Genomic DNA, 15,555 nt, shown 5'->3' with positions numbered 1-15,555 from the left:
CTTAGTCAGTTATTCATCGTACACAAAGGAGGGAGCTGGTGGCAGGTGGATGGCCGATGAGGAAGCAGGAAGTTCTCAGCCTAATCCCAGTGGCCCCGCAGCACATTTCCTCTGTGCTGATGGGGGCACAGGGGAAATGGAGAGGAGGAAGGGTATTCCTCCTGGTCCCTGAACCCCATGTGTTCAGACCCAGCCTTGCCTATTCTGATAGGTGTGTCCCCACTGTAAGAGAACTGGGCGAAGGAGTGAGCAGTGTGTAGAATTCACCCCTGTGGGAATTAAAGAAAGACATCCTCCTCTGGGGACATGCACCCCCACAGGCCCGTGGCTGGTAAGTATATGGAACTGTTATTGCCAACTAGAAAAACTGCCCCTTCCTCTGGGAGGACACAGGCTGCTTTAGGGCATCTGATTTGTGGAGTGGAGCTTAAGTGGATTCCAGCCCCTACTTCCCTTCCACACTGAGTGCTCCTAGACAGCCAAAACCCTGCCCAACTGGACATGCCAGCCATGCCTCCAGCCCCGTGCCTGTATCCGTTCCCCAGCAGCCACTCTGCTTCATCCTCAATGAGAAAAATGTCCGCTCTGGTAGATACATAGAGCTCAGACCCTTCCACAGACTTAAGCTTCTTGTTAGTCCCTGCTTCTGCCATGGGAGAAAAGTCAAAATCCTATTATGCCCATTGCTCTGATGAGAATGTTGAGGTCATAGCCTTTCCCAATGACAGGGGGGGGGGGGGGGAATCTAGGCCTCCTCTAGAGGGGCCTGTATCACAACACGGTTCCAGGAGGCAGAGGCCTCTAGCCAAGAGCTCCATCTTAAGGGCACTCTGAGGAATTCAGAGGGGTGGAGGGTACGGCCACCCTCAATGGGGACATGAACCTTCTCCCCGAGCCTGGCCTGAGGCCTGGGTCTCCTCTCAGCCGACAGGGGTGGAGTCCCCTTCCTGTCCACCTTGAGTGAGCTCTGGGGCAGGATGGGAAAGACTCCAGGCCTGAGACCCCAGCCCAAGCCTCCTCCTTAGGACCTCCTCTGCTCCTGAAGGCACCTGACTCCATCCTTGGCGCCCACCCCTTCTCAGGCTGAGCTGTGCTGGCTGCTGCCCGAGTTATATAAACAGGAATCGTCCTCTTTCGGAATACCTGAGGCTGCATTTCCGAGTGGAGCTTCCTGATGGAAGAAAAAGGGAAAGAAAAAAAAAAAGAACAGGGAGAGGAGAGATTTAATTGGCCGGTTCCTACAGCCCATGTGGTAAATAACGGCTGCTCCAAACTTTGCTAACTCTGGAGGAGACTGGCCCCCCTGGGGCCCCTGCCCAGCCCAGCCCAGCCCAGGTGGCTGCTAATGGCCTCACAGTCAGGAACTGGGGAGGAGGCTCCTCATCTCCAGAGAGCACTCGGGAGGGGCACCTGCCCTGTGGCTGAGAGAGAAGGGGCTGGCTTTGCAAAATGCCTGGCCCAAAAGGGCCGGCAGACGGCCCCGGAAGCGGTGTTCAAATGTCCACAGTGGCCTTCCCTTTCAGAGGAATCGAAGAGGAGCGCCCCAGACACTGGGAAAGGAAGAGACACGGGGTGAAGTGGAGCAGGGAAGTAGCTGGGGCAGGGAAACGGGTCGGGAAGAGGCAACTGCCACAGAAAGAAACTGAGGCAGGCAGGATGGAAGAGTGGAGGAGGAAATGGCAAAGACCAAAGGATGCAGAGAGGCCAAATTCAAAGGAGGCGGTAGAATCGCGGTGATTAAGGGTGACAGTGATCACTGACAGACGAGTAAAGGGGGAACTAATGAGGGACAGAGGGCATGATGGTCAGGGAGGCAATGATGATGCTGAGATAGGGGATAGGGTAGTGGGCCGACTAGTGTGGGAAGAAGGTTGGAATCCAGACCTACACCGCCCCCCCCCCCAAGCTGGAAGGGCCCACAGAGGGCTGGCAGCGAGCCAAAGGCTTGCTGGGGCACCTTGGCAGTCCGGGGTCTGGACGGAGAGGGCTGAAGCGGAAGGTTGGAAGCCTTCGATGGCTTCAGGCAGCGCTCCTCTACCCGCCACCAGGGGGTGCCCCTGCAGCTCGGGGAGACCTCCAGGAACTCCGGGTTCGCTCCTCCCGCCGGGAAGTGGGGGTCTCCGAGCCAAGGGGAGAGGGGAGGTCGAGTCCAGAGCTCAAGAGAGACGGGTCCGGACAGCGCCCGCCGGCGGCGCCCCGCACTCAGCGCGCCCGCACATCCACGCCTCCCCCTCAGTGCCCGGCCCGGAGAGCAGGTCCCAATGGCGCTCCTTCGGACGTGAGGCCGTCGGGCCGGTCCTCCCGCGGAGGCGGTGCTCCCAGAGCCAGGTGCTGGGGACAGGACAGTGCCGCCCCTCGCTCGCGGCCCGTCCCCCGGCCGGCCCGACGGCCCGACGGCAGCGGGTCCTCGCAGGCCAGCTCCCGCTCCCCGCGAGGTGGCCGCAGCCGCGCGTGTCGGCCTCGGGTGTCCCCGGACGCCGCGCGACCTCGCACACACACGCGCGCACACGCTCCCGCCGTGCGGTATTTCCCGGCCGGGACCCCGCCTCTGGGAGGGGCCGGCGACCAGCCCGGGCAGCGGGAGTGGGGGCGCCAGGGACGCCGGGTCCCGGCCCGTGTCGAAGCCGTATGCCCCTTCCCCGCCGCTTTCGGCGCGTGGGCTTGGCCCCCGCGCTTGACCCCTCGGCCCGCGGAGGTCCCGGAGGCTCCGGGGCGCGCGGCGGGCGGGGAGGGGGCGCGGGTGGGGGCCGCGGGCTCCGGGCCGAGAGGCGGCTGGGCTCCGCGCCGGGGAAAGTTTGGACGTGGGAAACTCCCTCCCCGCCCGCCCCGCCGAGAGGAGGGGGCGCACGGGGGCGGGCACGGGCACCCCGGCTCCCCCTGCGGCCGGAGGCTCGCCCCCCGCGCCGCCCGCTCCCGCGGGCCAGGGGGCTCCCTCCGGCCGGGCAGCCTCCCCTCGGCGGCGATCCGGCCGCCCCTCCCGCGGCACCCAGCGCGCTTACCTCGGGGAGCGGCCCGGGGCTCCCCCGTCCTGCCGCCTCGGGGCGCTGCGTGGGGCGGGGGCCCCGGCGCCGGCGGCGGGCGAGTCCGGAGCCCGGCGGCGCCCGGAGGAGCCGGAGGGAGAGCGGGCGCGAGAGCGGGAGCCGCGGCGGCGAGTGCGCGCGTGTGTGAGCGAGAGAGCGCGAGAGAGCGCGGAGCGAGCGAGCGGAGCGGGAGGGTGCGTGTCTGACTGGGGGGAGTGTGCGAGGGACGGATCCCTTCCTTCCTCCGCAGCCTCTGGTGGAGACTCGGAGAATGCAGCGCCCGCCGGGCACAGGCGCGCGGAGCCACAGGCGGCCGCCGGGCCCCAGGACCCCGCAGCGGGGGAGCCCGGCCCCCGCTCCTCGGGTCGCGCCCTCCCCCGCGGGAGGGGGTCCGACCAGCGGCCCAGTCCCAGGAAACCCAGCGGGCGGGGTGCCCCTCCTTCCTGCAACCCCAGACCCTTACAAAGGGAGCGCCCCCAGGAGGGGGACCGGCTTCCTCCCCGCTGGGCAGCTTCCCAGGAGACTCCAGACCCTTCACCGCATGAATTTACTGCGTCTAAGGTCCCCTATCCCCCCAGCTCCCCTCCACCATGGGAGCCTGGCTTCAGAAGAGGGGGACACAGGAGAGGGTGGGGGCAGGCTTCTCCAGGGGCTGTTCAGAAAGGCCTCTGCAGACCCCCCAGTTTCAGAACAATCACTGCCCACTGGGGGGTGGGGGTGCAGAGGCCCGCAGGTCTCTAGAGAGTTTCCAGATCAGGTGTCCCCAAAAAACCGTGCAGGCTTTTCATTTGGGGAATGGGGGAGTCATTCTGGACATCCCTGCAGCCAACAAAGCAAGCAGGCAATACAGCCCCTCCTGAACTTAGTGCCACCTTGGCCCACAGAGCCTCCCAATGAGGTCCCTCCTTCCCTCCCCACTTCCCAGAAACACCTGCCAGGCTGATTTTCCGTTCTCTTTAAAATCCAGCTAACCAGGTGCCTGGGGTCTTTTCTCCTGGCTGCATGGCTTTCTCTTCGGTCTTTAGGATGAGGCCTAATTGAGAAAACCCCTGACCCCCATGCGAAGTTTTTGCTGGTGGGCTAGGACCCGTGACTTCCACAGGCCTACCCTTTGTCTTGGGGTTGAAGTCCCCTTAGGAGCCCCCCCAAGGGTAGATGGGTGAAGCAGAACAGGAGACAGGATTGCCGTGTCCCTCTGTTCTGCGCTGCTGTGACTGACCAGACACAAGGTGATGCCTGGTCAGCTGCTGACGTTCACAGCAGAGAGCAGGCCCCTGGACTCCTGGGATTTCTCAGGGACCCAGCCTCTACCTCACCCATCCTGCTCCTTCCTCAGTCCCTAATTTCCCTCTGCACCCCCACACCCTGGTCCTTCTCTCTTCTGGATGATTACAATCTCCTCTCCTGCTGGGTGCCCCTCTGACCCTCCCACTAAACTCCATCACTCTTTTATTTATTTTGAGATTTATTCTCCGTGTGCCAGCCTGTTCCCTCCCCTAAGCCCTTCTCTCGGTTTATTCCCCTTCATTGATCTCTCCCAGCCCTGCATGTGTGTCCAAGTGCTCCTTCTCCTGGTCTCTCTCCTCCCTTCTCCTCTCTATTCTCAGCTTCCACTCTTTCATGCTTTCGGAGGCCAGCCCTTCCAGATGCATCTCCTCACTTGCTGCTCTCTCCCTCCCCTCCAACTCACTTTTGCCATTTGCTCCAGCTCTCTCTCCTCCCCACCCTCTCCCTCCAGCCAGGGAGTGTGCAGTTCATCTTAGGTCTCAGACCTGCTTGCTGGTCCACAGGTTGTTCTGGCCTGGGACACTGTTGCTCTCACATCGGCATACACACAGTAGGAGTTCAACAAACATTTGTTGAATGAACTACTCACACATCTCTTTTGATCTTTTTCCCATGACAGTCTAGATCTCTTACTTTTCCTCTCTCAACATCTCCTCTTCTCAGACTCACTTCCATCATTGTCTCTAATTCTCCCTTCCTGCAACAAACCTTCTCTGAGTGTCCACTCTGTGCTAGGCACTGTGTGAGGCTCTGAACCCACAATTATTGAGCACTTGCTGTATGCCCTGTAAGTCCTCACAATAATCAGACACTGGTGTGAGCCCCCTTTTACAAATGAATAAAAGTGAGGCATGGAGTGTTGAAATGTCAAGATCACACAGCTGGCAAAAGGTGAGGTCAGGTTGGTACATGGCACATGGGCCTGACCTTGCACTCTGGTCTGGGAGAGGTAAGTGGGGACTTCTTTGCAGTGTGGCAGGTGCAGCAGGGGGCCGTGCAGTGTGACAGAGGAAGCGCTGGGCAGAACGGGGCTGAGGGCAGCTTTGCCTCCACGCAGGCTCTGTGACATCAGGCAAGCCACTTCCCTCAGGGTTGATGTACAGATAAGATGATAGGATAATAACCATAATTAGCATGTAGCAAGCACGTGCCATGTGTCAAAACCTGTGTTCAGTGTTTTACATGGATTATTTCATTTGATCCTCATAGTAACCAACATACAAATTTATACATGGGGAAACTGAGGCACAGAAAAGCTATAAACTTGCCCAAGGCCACACGAGGAGTTTGTGGCACAGCTGAGATTCAAACAGATGCACACTGAACCGGTGTGCAATACTGCCCCTGGGCAAGTACCAGGCCTAGGACATTGCAGGCGCCTAGTTAGAGGTCTGGACCTGTGCACAATTCTGTTATAGCAGAGTGGGTGCACAAATAAGGGAGACCCTAATCTTCCAGGGGTGAAGATGGGGTGAGGAAGGACTGGGGAGCTTGGCTAGAATGATTCTGGAGAAGGGGCTTATGCCCCTCTTTCGCCTCCATGGGAGGGAGTCCAGCTCCATCCTGATGCACTGACATGTTCTTCCTTTGGAGCAGTCTCCTGGGCCCATGGGTGTTTCCCTTCCTCTAGCCAGGCTTTCCCCACCATGGCACTGTGGACATCTTTGGCCAATTCTTTGCTTGGAGGGCGCTGTCCTATACAGTGCATAGTGGCATCCCTGGCCTCTACCCACTAGATGCCAGTAGCACACACACACACACATATACACACACACACACAGCTGTGACAACCAAAAATGTGTCCAAACAGTGCCACGTGTCCCCTCAGAGGCAAAATCACCCCCCATGGAGAACCCCTGCTCTAGCCTGACCGCCTTAATAGCAGGGTCTGCTCCAGGTCACCTTGAGAGTTTAAAGAGGTATCTGTGAAGGGATGGACGGGCGGCTTCTCGCAGCTCCACGCCCTGCTGTCCTCCTTACTCTCCTCTCCTCTTCTACACCTTGCTCCCACTCTGCCCTCACGAGCAACCCTGTCTCTGCCTTTCTGTCTCCTTGTTCTTCTCTATGCCCCTGTCTGTAGTTCTCTCACCCACTGTCTGCTTGTCTCAACTTCCTCCACCTCTGCCTCCTTTTCACCCTCAGTGTTTCTGGGTTTCTCTGACCCTTTCTCTCTGAGGGTCTGTCTTCTTATTTTACTCTATGTCCCTCCATTCTTCTCTCTGGCTGCTCTCTTTCTATCTTCATCTGTTTCCTTCTCCATTTGTCTACCTTTCTCCAGTCTCTCTGTCTCCCTCTCTCTGTGTCTTCCTATTTCTGTTTGTTCCCTCCTTAAGTCTCCCCAGTGCCTGTCCTACTAGGACTCTCTCTGGCCCCTTCCTCCCCCGCCCTCTCCTCCTGCTCTCTCTCCCTCCCTTTTCCCTTTCTACCTTCTCCCCACACTCCCTTCTACCTCTTTCCCCCTTCTTCCTTCCTTCCCTCCGTCCTTCTCCCTTCTTTCTCTCCATCCTCCTCCCTCCCGCCTCCTCTATTCTCCTCCCTCTATTTCCCCTCCTCTCTCTGCTTCCTACCCCTCCTCCTGCTTTGTCTGTGGGAGCTGGAAGTTAAAAGCTTTTCCGAACTTGCTCTCCAGTCGCTGTTCCTGGTGCTTTCATCTCGCCAGCACATTTGTAAAACCGCACAGGCTGAAGGGCCAGTGACATGAACAACCAAAGAAATGTCAGCGCAAGCACAGGACCGCCAGCCCGCCGGAGGGGGGGGGGGGCGCGGGGGGGCAGTCAGGGTGCACCCCAGCCCCTCCCAGGAAGGGACCAGGGACAGAGACAAGGATGGAGGTCCCTCGCAAGGGACTCTACACCTCTGCCAACCCTGGCTTCCTACACTAGGCAACCAAGCACAGGGGTGGGGAGGAAAGCAGACTCCCTGGGGGAGAGGGGGCTGCCAGCCAGGGAGCGATCCCACCGGCTGCCAGAAGAGGGGGCAGAGGGAGGGGAGCAGCCAGCCTGCAGGGAGCCACCTGCTCTCAGAGCTCAGCTTGCTGCTCGCCTAAACACATCGCGTGCATTCTGGAGCCAGACAGTCTGGGTTCAAATCCCATCGCCCATTTACCAACTGTGTCATCCTGGGCAAGTGACTGTACCTCTCCATGTCTCCGTTTCCTCAAAGATACTAGTAAAATGGGGATGATGATAACAGTGCCTACATCTAAGTGCTGGGGGAGGACTGAATGAGTGAATCAATGTAGGACACTTAGAATGAGTGTCTGCTGTACTTATTAAGAATAACAACTCCAGCCCAGCTGGCATGGCTCAGTGGTTGAGTGTCGACCTATGAACTAGGAGATCACGGTTCGATTCCCGGTCAGGGCACATGCCCAGGTTGCAGGCTCCATCCCCAGGGGAGGTGTGCAGGAGGCAGCTAATCAATGATTCTCTCTCATCATTGATGTTTTTCTCTCTCCGTCTCTCTTCCTCTCTGAAATCAATAAAATATATATTTTAAAAAAGAATAACAACTCCGCAAGGTAAGGTTATTAGCCCTATGTTCCAGATGGAGACACCCAGATTTAAAGGGGGGGGGGGGTTGCCAGAGGACTCAGAACAAGTCAGGGACACAATAGGGATTAAAGCCTGGGTCCCACTTTGGCCAAGTAGCTCAGTTGGTTGGAGCATCGTCCAGATACACCAAGTTTGTGGGTTCAGTCCCCAATCAGGACTCATACAGGAATCAACCAATGAATGCATAAGTAAGTGGACCAACAAATGTCTCTCTTTCAAAAATAAATAAATAAATAAATAAATAAATAAATAAATAAATAAATAAAAGCCTAGATCCCTCCCAGTGCTCCACCTTTCTCCTCAAGGCAGTGGGCACAGGAATGGAACACAGTTAAGGGGGATAAGGACTGAGTCTGTTTTTTTCACTGCTGTGTCCTGTGGATACAGCACATAGTAGATGCTCAGTAAAACCTTGTTGAATGAATGAGTGAAGGAAGGGGAAAAAATGGCTGAAAAGGTGTCAAAGCTACAAAATTGAAAGGCTGCTTAGTTTTCAGGGGTCTGGTGGGCTGAGGCAGAGGCAGGAGCCCAGGTTTAGGGAACTTCTAGGTCAAGGAGGGCAAGTCCAGCATGGCCATCTAGGACCCAAACTGAGGCAGCACCATGGACAGCGGACACAGCCAGGCAGGGAGCCCAGTTTTACACCTGGAGCCACCCACCCAGCTGCTGAGGCACCCAGCCCTCCATCTCTACCTGCATCCCACCTCCCTGAAGGGGCTCCCCAACCCTCTGCCTCCCACACACGCTCTGCCCCTCTTCTCTCTCTCTAGAACCAAGTCCAAAGCCAGGACAGTCCACTGGGAAAGACATGCCTCCCCTTCTTCCAGTCCTTCCCCCTCAGCCCAGCTAGCCTCTGGGGCCGAGTCTCACCCTCAGATGGCTGCATGGAGATGGAAGTAGGGCTCCTGGGGCATTCTTGAAGGGCCTACGACACAATGAGAGGGGAGCAGGCCCTGAGCGCCCGGACCATCCCTCCTGAACCCCCTTCCCTGGGGTGCAAGGTGAGTCAGTCCTGCCACACACAAGGCCTCCCCCCCACCCCAACACTTCAAACACTCCACTCTCCCTGCATTATTCAACTGCCTCTCCCAGGGCTGCTGCAGAGCACCCAGCCCAGGTGCTGAGGAGGAAAAAGGGAGGAGGGCCCATTAAATTTAAACACCACTGAGATTGTCAGATGTGAGGTTCTATTCCTGGCCTGGAGAAGAGCAGCCAGCAGGAGGGGAAGGGGGATCAGCAGGGGCCGGGGAGGGAGAGACCTGCCCTGGGAGGAGTGACTCGCGGAGAACCTGCAGGGAAAGGCCGTGATGCTGGGGAACCTGGCCATCCCCCATGGCAGGCCCTCACTCACCGGGAAGAGGACCTCGCTCGCCTGCTTCTGATGAGACAGGAGGGCACATCTAGAAATAGCTCCTCTGAGGCTGCCTGAAAGCCCACCATTATCGCTTCAGCGTGAGGAGCAGGGCATCACCTCTCTGGCTTCATTTCTCGTTGCTTTCTTCTTGCCCCTGACATCCCAGTCATGCCAAATGCTTTTAGTTTGCTTATCACACACTGAACTTTTATAATGCCACTCCTGCCCCTTGGAGATCTCCTCCTTCCTTTCTCTTGCTGGAAAACTCCTATTTACCCTTCAAAACCCAGCTTAAGTATCACTGTACCAGTTGGCATTAAGCTCTCTCTCCCACCTCTGCCCTTCAATGGACCTGAAATACACATCCCTTATTGCTTCCCTCTCCCTGCCTCACATGGGTGGCAGAGTCCTTGGCTGTCAGGCCTGATGGAGCCATCAAGGATCATGACCCTTTAAGAAGCAGCAGAGAGGGGCTAGGGAGCTGGCGGGGGTGGGGGGGGTGGGGGGGGGAGGTGAAGGGATTAAGAAGTGAAAACTGGTAGTTACAAAATAGTCACGGGGCTGTAAAGTGCAGCATAGGGAATATAGTCAATAATATTGCAATAACTATGTATGGTGACAGATGGGTACTTGAAATACCAGGGGGATCGTTTTGTAAAGTATATGATTGTCTAACCACTATGCTGTACACCTGAAACTAACACAAAACAATATTGAATGCAAACTATAATTGAAAAATAAAATTAAAAAAAGAAGCAGCAGCAGAGAGGTTACCCTGAGGAGTCTGAGCTCGCCTCCCAGTCCTGGCTCTGGCCCCAACTCTCTGCGTGTTTTGGGATAAGTCCCTGGCTCTCTCCTGGCATTGGTTTTCTATTCTGTGAAGTCAGAAAGAGAGGCAAATTCATAACGACTGAGGACCCTTCCAGTTAGTAGAGTCCAGGAATTTTCTGCTCCATACATACTTCTTCCAACCATTTCTTGCTCTTCCCCTATATGGATGCCATCTGGCCAGCACCCTTATTTGGTACCCAAAACCGCTGGAGCTGGCTTGAACTAGCTCATCAAAGCCAATTATTGGATTTTTCAGGAATTTTCCAAGCCAGTTTTCCAAGCCCTTGAAATTGGCCCTGTTGAGAGTATTTACACCATGAAAATTGGCACACACTACAAATCAGTGCTTCTCCCCTCCCTCCCCCAGAGCCAGTTACCTCTGCCTGAACCTCCCCATCCCCGCCTCCAGGCCTTCGCTCCTGTGCTGGCCCCTACTTGAGAGGCTCTTGCTATTGGTTCTCTCTCCCCACCGCCCAGGTTTCAGGCCCCAACTCACATGTCATCCACTGAAAGCGAGTGCCTCTGACTTCACTTGATAGTCTCCTCACTGTCACCTCACTCCTCACTGAATGCTCGTTTTCAGTGACAACACAGTTCAACTGGGGAAGAACACGCACTTCGGAGCAGGCTGATGTGAATGGAAATCCTGCTCTGTGTCCACAAGGCTTTATTCTCGTCAGTGGGGTCTCTGCTCAGGCTCCTTCTTACAGGGGCTTCCCTGGCCACTCAAGTAAAATGACGCCCCCCCCCCCACACACACACACACACACACACTCCACCTCACCCTGGACATCGCTCTCTATCTTTTCACCTGGTTGACTTCTCTTCTTGGCTCTTGATTAGCACTGACACTTTCACTGATTTGTTAACTTGTCCAATGCCCAGGTCCCCCTCTAGACTGTGAGTTCTGTGAGGGCAGGGATCTTACCTGCCTTGGTCACTGGTGCATCCTCATCTCCTAGAACTGAGCCTGGCACAGGGTAGTTACAATGAATAAATAACTGTATGACCTTGGGTGAGACACACCATCTCCCTGAGTTTCAGTTTCCCCAGCATCCTGCCTGGATGGAGGAGATTCTAGTCCCCTCTCCATCACTAACTCATGTGTCACCTGGGCAAGTCAACCCCGACTCCCTGCACCTCAGTGTTGCCTACCTCTCAGGGGTCAGGTAGCTGATGAGCTGGAGTTATCATTTCAATCCCTGGGCTCCATCGGGTCTGTCCTCCCATCCCATCCCCACCTTATTCATTCATCCATTCACTCAGCAAATATTTACTGAGCATCTGCTATGTGCCAGGCCCTGAGGGTACAGCAGTGAACACAGAGATAGAGAGCCCATGGACTTCCATTCCACTTGGGGAAGACAACAAGAGAAACTAGTAAAACAAATAGTACATTAGATGGTGATAGTGCTAAGGAGGCATTTAAAGCAGGAAAGGGGCACAGAATTTCCAAGAAGGAATCCACGTTTGGGAAAGGGGGTCAGAAAAATATTGCACTACAAGGTAAGACATATAAAGAAAGGCACGAAGGAGGTGGCTCTTTAGAGAAAAAGCGTTTGCCTTAGCCAGTTTGGCTCAGTGGACAGAGCATCAGCCTCTGGACTCAAAGGTCTCAGGTTCGATTCTGGTCAAGGGCACATGCCTGAGTTGCAGGCTTGACCCCCAGTAGTGTGTGTGCAGGAGACAGCCAATCAATGAATCTCATCATCGATGTTTCTATCTCTCTCTTCCTCTCCCTTCCTCTCTGAAATCAATAAAAAAAAAATATATTTTTTTTTTTAAAGAAAAAGCTGTCCAGGCAGTGGGAACAGCAAGTGCAAAAGCCAGGAGCAGGGGCGGGCCAGGTGTGTTTGAGGAAGAGCCAGGAGGGAGGCAAGTATGTCAGGCTGGGGAGCGCGGTGAGCTGGAGACAAATGATGGAAGGACCAAAAGAAATGAAGGCAGGTTCTGTCTCCCCTGTCCTTCCCTGCTGGGAGTGTGGCATAGAAAGCTCAAGAGGAGGCTGGGGGACTCCCCTTCCTCCTGCTGTCCCCCCTCCTCCCCTCCCTGGGCTTCTTCTGAGCAAGTGGGTGCCCAGGCTCCCTGCGTATGCCCACAGCTTTGGGGTGGGTCATTTATCTCCTGGTGCCAGGAGTTTCTGGAGCCGGGCACTTCCCCCCCACTCAGCCCCGCTCCCCTGAGTGGCAGAGACAGGTGTGAGGAATTAGCTGTGGGGACTAATGCCGTGACAGGAACCGGCACAAAAGAAGAGGACAGAGTGTAATGTTTATTATGTTTGAAGCAAAGCAAACACGCGGCCTATTTATGTATCTATAGAGAATTAATTGGCGAGCGGCAGCAAGAAGCAGATTATAAATTAGAATCATTTTCGCCAACTGAAACCCATTCATCTTGCTTCAGAATGGGCCTGTCACCTCCTCCTGACTAATTCCTTTTAAATTCATTGCTTTTTCTCACCGGCCCCCCGCAGCTCTCACCTTGAGGCCTGAACCCCAGCAGACTGCACCTCCCTCAGGGAAAGGCCCTCAGGAAAAGCTCTGTGCTTTTCGGGGCGCTCACTCTCTGCCCACCCCAGACTCCGGAGCCCCATCCCCACCCCGGCCCCTCTTGGGTCTGAGTCCCTGGTGCCCTGGTTTTACACTGTTTCCTGTGGCCCAGAGCCTCCCTCCGCTTCTCTCCTGCTCTGGCCCGTCCTGGGAACCTGGCAGGAGGGGAGCCCTGGCAGAGGCTCAGGCTGGGCAGGTGGAAGTGGGCAGCTCGAGGCTGCTGTCCTGGGTGCCCCGGAGCACTGGCCACCGCTGGCTGCTCGTAATTCTGGGCTCAGAGCAGGCGGCCTCCAGGGAATCAGAGGAAGCCACGCTGCCCGGTCCCCGGAGGTCCTGGCTCCCTCTCCTCTCACCTGGAGCCCAGGGAGATGAGAGGCTAGCCAGGTGCCAGCGGCTGCCAGGCCTGAGAGTGGTGCCATGACTGTCCTGGGCTATGGCCCAATTCACTCTTCTCCTCCTCCCACCCAGGCTGCCAACCTTTGAGCTGGAGACTGTAGCTGGAAGGACTATGTTAAGGCATTTGGGGAATAGGAATACTTAGAACATGAGTCCTCTGGGCTGGGACAGCGAAGTAAACATTAGGGGCCTAATAATGAAAAGTATGAGCCTGGAGTGAGCCCAACCTAGGTCTGAATTCAGGTAGCCTGCCCTGACTAGAGGTGCAAGTCACCATTATCTCCCTGAGCCTCAGTTTCCTTGACTGTGAAGTGGACACGATGCTGACAGTGCTGGTTATCATGACTTGGTATTCCGTGGGCTTGTTAAATGTTGTAAATACTTTCATGGTGGTCGGCAAATAGCCAGTGGGTCTAGTGCTCTTTCCTGTGACTACCTCTGTCCCACTTAGGGGCACCTCCCATTGCTATGACCGAAAACCTCAAGGTCAACGCCCCCTGGGAGCCTCAAGGGTCTGCATGTTCTGATGGACCCACACATGCTGTACTGGCTCTTCCATATTTTGCACCTATGCCCTGCCTGCACCCCGAAACAGCTTAAATCAGATCCTGGGAATATAGTGCCTGACGTCTACTAGATGCCCAACAGATGCAGGTATTAGTTGCCACTGTTATTAATTTGGACCAGGTTTCTAAGCCTGTAATCCTGGCATCCCAAGCCACCATTCTTTCCTCTGCTTCTCCACCTTAAAAACAGACAATAAATAAACCAGCAATAAACAAATAAACAAACAAAAACCCACCAATAACTTTCAGCCTCCACCAGGAGTCTCCCACTGCTTGCCGCCTGCTAGCCTCGGAGAATCACTGTGCTGAGCCGCCCAGCCTGCCTGAGCTCAATGCTACGGGACCTACAGGACCTTGGCCTTTGGGAATCTTGAGCCTCAAGGGCAGACCTGGGAGCCCGGAGAGGGCCAGGCCCCAGGTTGACTGACCTCTGTATCTCTCTCCTCCCCAGATGGACTGCAGCTGGGGCCACCAGGGCCCATCATTGAGACAGAGGGACAGCCTCGGCCCAGTGACTGGCAGGGCCCAGGACCACATGTGACGTTCAGGTATTCAGAATAAATAGCCCTGGATCTTCTTGTCAAGTCCCTATCTAAAAAAAGTTCGAGATGTGAATGAAAAAAAAAAAAAAAAAGATTAGCTCCAAAAGTAATGGCAAAATCTAAATTATTGAGTGTTTAAATATCTACACAACATAGCGCTGTGCCAACTAGTCAAGTGCAATCCAGCTCATCTCTCCCATACTCATGCATAAAAGATGTGTGAGGTGGGGGGCTGGCGCATTTTACTGCATGTGGTGCGGTGTGGAGTGGAGTCCCCTCAAACTTCCTTGTCTGCTCCTCACTCACTTTGTGACCTTGGGCAAGTTACAGTCACTCCCTGGGCCTCAGTTTCTTCATCTATCAAATGGGGAGAACCACTGCCTAGCTCTCAGGATTACGCGAGGCTGTTTCCAGATGGCATGGCAAGCCCTCAAGTGCTGGTCTCCTGCTGCGGGAATCCAGTAGGGGAGAGAGCTTGCCAGAGACTGGCTGGGGTGGACTTGACCTTCACCTCTGGAGCCCTTTTCCAGCTCTTTCCCTTACACAGGGTCATGGACAAGGATGATATTCAAAATGTGTCACAGTCAAGAATGGACACTGGGAACTGGAGCAGGACCCTGGAAGACCTTGCCGGGTCAGATGCAACCCATTCCTTGCTGGATCCTGAGAAAAGCCAGGGGTTCTGGGAGGAGCTGGGGTCAAGGAGTTGAAGTGAGCCCTCAGGAGACTTGGATGACAGAGAAGCAGCTATTTACCCACCAGAGAGGAAGGATGTCAGCATTTTAACACCTGGAACAGCCCCATCCGTGCGTCCTGTCGCTATATAGCTTATGACGCTTGTGAGTGACATGGGATTTAGAGACCATTAGGTATACACTGACCCTAAGCCCCAGGGATCCTGCTACTGGGTATAAATTCCAGGGAGATGTTTGGCATGGCTCCCAGGGACAAGTCTGGGGTGCTCATCTCAACATTGTCCGTGGTGGGGAAGCTGGAGGTGACTCCGGTGTCCTCCCAGGGAAGATGTGGGGACACACCATGGAGGTCTGGGCAGCTGTTGGTGCAACAGACGTGTACACAGTGATGGAGTCTTTAAAACATGAAATGAAAGGAGTCGGAAACTGATGGGGATTTATAGTATAATACTATTTATGTGGATTCAAAGTGCAGTCAAATGGTGGTTACATGAATCTATATATGTGTTGAAACAGAGCTGAAGACCAAAAAGACCCCCACAAAACAACAATCTTCTATATATATAAAAAGCCAGCTACCATAACACCAGAACAACGAACGACCAGAGACCAGACACCACGGCCCCTCGCCCAGGCTGGCCCGCCCCCCAGGAGCGGTTAGGGGCGCCTCTAGGCAACGCGATAGGGTGCGAGTTTGATGGGGAAAGTGGAAGAAATAGGGGGAGGCCTTAAGGGTCTGCGGGGTTGGGGTGCTCGGCCTG

The 15,555-nt window shown here is 55.5% G+C and overlaps 1 protein-coding gene across 2 annotated transcripts in view; it reads right to left on the bottom strand.

The window, feature by feature from the left end:
• The window catches only part of CDH22 (cadherin 22), a 124,112-nt gene extending 120,906 nt beyond the window's left edge, over positions 1-3,206 (bottom strand). The window contains exon 1 of one of the 2 annotated variants that reach the window (XM_059706880.1): positions 3,000-3,206. The gene's annotated coding sequence lies outside the window, so the exon portion shown is untranslated. The remainder of the gene's footprint in view (positions 1-2,999) is intronic. The other variant, XM_059706879.1, reaches the window with a different exon arrangement.
• Between the last annotated feature and the right edge of the window lie 12,349 nt (positions 3,207-15,555).

This window comes from Myotis daubentonii, chromosome 8 (assembly GCF_963259705.1).
Source record: "Myotis daubentonii chromosome 8, mMyoDau2.1, whole genome shotgun sequence".
NCBI lineage: Eukaryota > Metazoa > Chordata > Mammalia > Chiroptera > Vespertilionidae > Myotis > Myotis daubentonii.
This window is presented reverse-complemented; position numbering and strand designations above follow the sequence as displayed.